The 4,391-nt window shown below is 32.2% G+C and overlaps 1 non-coding gene across 1 annotated transcript; it reads right to left on the bottom strand.

The window, feature by feature from the left end:
• Positions 1 to 3,746: 3,746 nt before the first annotated feature.
• Trnah-gug (transfer RNA histidin (anticodon GUG)) lies at positions 3,747 to 3,818 on the bottom strand. Its single transcript has one exon. It is a non-coding gene; the product is annotated as a tRNA-His (tRNA).
• Between the last annotated feature and the right edge of the window lie 573 nt (positions 3,819 to 4,391).

Here is a 4,391-nt window from a genome sequence, read left to right as displayed (position 1 = left end):
TATCAATTATTTCAAAATAATCGATTAAGTATTGTCACTTTATTGTCTAACCTACGATGTGTTCCTTTAACGTGAAGCTTAGTACATTGTATGTACTTATACGGCATAACATTATACAAAAACGTTTCGTGAACATGCAAGGAGTTTAAGACAGTACCTGTGTACTGTCCTGTGTGTGTTAGCCGTCCCCTCTTTACGGGAAAATAGAGGCTTACTGATTTATATTTACTTTAATTTTGAAATTCACTTATACTTGATCTCAGTGATCCATCCACCCGTACACTAATAACATCTTACCTCACACCAATATATTTTTATGTATGTCAAGTAACTTATTATATCTCTGAAAGAGTTTATCAACGCTGTGAAGTTTAAGCGGTTTTGTTAAAGATTCCATACTGTGCCGAGCCAAAATGGCCCAGTGGTTAGAAAGCGTGCATTTTAAGCGATGGTTGCGAATTCAAATACCGGCGCCACTTAATTTTCATGTACCTAATTTGTACTAATTATTTAACATCATACAATGTAATTCTAATTTCAATAAGATTATGAGAGAGGAGGACTTCACCCAGTAGTAGAACATTTACAGGATGTTACTGTTTTTATTTTTCATTCTATCAGACATATCATATATCGAACAAAATTTATTGTTATACGGAACATATCCTTATTACAATAAATATAGTCGTAAATTTTCTGTACAAATTTAAGTGTTTTTCAATTTGTATGTATATCGTCACTCGTGTAGGTATCCGGTCATCAGATATTCTACCGATAAACTGCAATACGAAGGGTGAGCGAGCACGTGTAACTATACTTAAGGGAAATAAGATCTTAGTTATATATGTGGTGCTTAAGCTATATAAGTAATGATTAATATATCTTACGCCTGTGTATATAGGAGGTGGTGATCCGGTAGCAATTTTTTCCGTCGTACCTATTTACCTGTACCATAAAAAAGTACAATAAAACGCATATTTCGATAGTTGATAATCGCTCGGTTAGGTTAGGTTATGATTTTTATATTTAAAGTGAAATTCCCTTCAAAGATCGTAAAACAAAAATTAAATTTTATACGACATATTTTGACAGCTTATGTATTTCGTGAGATTGATTTTAATATAACGGTATTTACAATTTTACGCTGATATATACAGAGTGATCATGTATCTGTTATGGAAACATGGAAAGCTCTCACGTAAATGTTTTATTCAACTTCGTTGTTCAAATATGTAACATATAAACATACTATATGTATAGGCTATGTTCGTTCTGAAAATATACCGAAAGGATAAGTACGAAACTGAAACTTGGATATACACCAACAATTATATCTATGACTAATTTGACAATAGAAATTAGGTATAAAAATATAAAAACTTAAGAAAAATGCTATAAATATTGTAACTATGAATAAAAAACTTTTTCAAACATTTCTTCATAAATAAAACAGATTCGCAAGCCACTGTAGACGGTTTTAATCTCAAAACTTTCGGAGTAACCCAGTGACCTGATGACACAACTTAACCTATTCATTAATTTGACGAAGAACAGCTAGACCCGGTTAATAAAACCGTGAGAATTTCGTGGAATATTCTAGACAAGCGAGTGTTCGATCTGGATTAAATTGTCTCTATTAAATATATCTTAATTTTTTTATTCATAATAAATCCGAACAAATCTCACATATAATGGTAAGTCGTGACTAATATACAAGCATATATATATCTGTATATTTATTTTATATAGCATATACGTTGTTTACAAAACCTTCACAGGACCATTTCACTAACATCAACATTAACAGCCGAGATGGCCCAGTGGTTAGAACGCGTGCATCTTAACCGATGATTTCGGGTTCAAACCCAGACAGGCACCACTGAATTTTCATGTGCTTAATTTGTGTTTATAATTCATCTCGTGCTCGGCGGTGAAGGAAAACATCGTGAGGAAACCTGCATGTGTCTAATTTCAACGAAATTCTGCCACATGTGTATTCCTCACCTGTAAATTTCCACTGCTGGGCTAAGGCCTCCTCTCCCTTTGAGGAGAAGGTTTGGAGCATATTCCACTACGCTGCTCCAATGCGGGTTGGTGAATACTAACATCATAAGTACCAATATCCTATGACGTTTTAAAATACCTAATAGATTTTCCAAAACTAAACGTTCAATGTACTGCTTAGAGTTTATTAGTATTTCACAAATATCCCGGATAAACTAAACAAACAAGTATATCTTAAAAACTCATCACTATATAAAACTCTATTTGAGAAATTTACATTTAATTTTGAACACTTTCATCGTCACAATTCAAGCGCTGGATAGTATTTCCAGCGCTTATCAGTAAAATTATGGTAATAATAAACGGTAAGCGCTAAAGTAGCTGATTTGATTACAACCTACAATACATTGAATACCAAACGATCTTGGAAATTATGTTAAAAATATTCTCGAACGAAGTTTCGCTTCTATTGTAAAGTTAATTATATAATGTATCTCTGTACATTCTCTGAACCTTTACCAGTTTAACATTGAACCTTTGACACTTTAAAATGAACTTAGCAACTAGCGTTGCATTTCAGCGACATTATAATAGGTACATACATAAACTCAAACTCAAATTCCTTTATTAATTATAGAAGCATTATACTTACTTATTAATAGTGAAAATAAACAACACCACCGGACCGGAAAAGAAAACACCCTGACCTGAGGAGAATCGGCGAAAGAAACTGAGCGGGTCTTTTTTTTTTAGTCAATCTAATTAAATACATAATATTTTAGTTTTATATTATTATACATAGGTACGTTTACTCTATTCGTATTCCATAGTCTTGTCAAAATTATTTAATATTTTTGTTAAGCAAAAGACTCACCTAAGAACATATACTTTAACGAATAAATGTATTTCGGTAAAAGTTCAATCAAGGAGGAGACTGCCATTGATATTTTTTGTGATTTTGAAAAAAAAACAATTTTATAAGAAAATGTGATTTTCTTATAATAATGTCTAAATATTAAAATATTTTCCTATGTGTGTGTGTGTCTCATATTACGTGTACGTAAGTAAGGCGCACACATACCTTAGTAAACAGTCATGCACATCCACTCACACATGCAACATTCTTCAAGCAGGGTATAAAACTCTAGTTAGAGGGTTAATTTAAATGTAAAGCTACCACTGAAGTGTGATTCTGTATGAACTCACTTCGTATCTCACTTGTGAAATATTGACAACCGAATTAATGCGTGTATCCTATATTTTTTATAATTATTATAGTCGATGTCGCATATTACATTCTGCTGATTCACGTTCGTGTTCTACAGTGAGTTTCGAGTTTCTCCTTACAGAATAGCTCTACTGGTTCTAAGTGTCGATTTAAGATCCTATCGAATAAGCAGCTAGAAATTCAGTAGTAACTTTATTTCTCATATGAATTATATTAAATCTATTTGACCGTTATGAAAATATCTTTTTATCGGGTGAGGAAGGGGAGAGGAATAAATGTTGACTGTATTACTGATAACGTTTATGAAAAAAATCATGATGATCAGTTCAGTGGTTGAGACGTAAAAGAGTAACAAATGAACGAACTTACTTTCGCGTTTATATTTTTAGTTAGAGTATAGTATTTTTGTTTTAAAAATGCACTTGAACTACTGGAGGTAGTTTCACCTTGTTTTGACGATTTTTAATAAAATGTATATTTTAAAAAATATTGCTCCGCCATGACAGCTCAACGCTGCCGTGACCAGGATTCGAACCTGGGTTACTACGGCCACAACGTAGGGTCCTAACCACTAGACGATCACGGCTATCGGAGCGATGATAACTACGCCGAAATGAATGTACAGTTAATAAACTTACTTTCACTGGTATGGTTTGCGTAAGAGTCAATGTAATTGCTCCAGATTATATTTTTTGCTTTTGCTGCATCATAAAAGAGTCCAATGATCAATACGCTTCTTTTTAATAAAATTAGTGACGGATACGATCGATCACAGTAGATCTTTTCATTTATTTTAGGATGCTTTATGAACTTAAAGTACTAACAATAATCAAAACTATATAAAACCTCTTTTAATCTAAGAAACAATTTAAAGTTACACAATGATTTTTAAGACAATTAGTTCATAGAAAATCAAGTGACAAAATTTATCATACTTATCGCCCGAACATATTCTAATATGGATGACTTGGATCGAATTTGATTAGGCACCGTTGTGTTTCAAGTGAATTATAAGTTACATTACACTGCGCAAATTATACCAATAGTTTTAATAATATAAAAAAGTTTTTAATATAAATGTTTAAAGAACAACACGTGCGATACGATACATGGCCTTGATGCTAATAGTGTTCTAATATTGGTTATTAAACTACATATA

This window comes from Vanessa tameamea, chromosome 4, assembly GCF_037043105.1.
Source record: "Vanessa tameamea isolate UH-Manoa-2023 chromosome 4, ilVanTame1 primary haplotype, whole genome shotgun sequence".
NCBI classification, from domain to species: domain Eukaryota; kingdom Metazoa; phylum Arthropoda; class Insecta; order Lepidoptera; family Nymphalidae; genus Vanessa; species Vanessa tameamea.
This window is presented reverse-complemented; position numbering and strand designations above follow the sequence as displayed.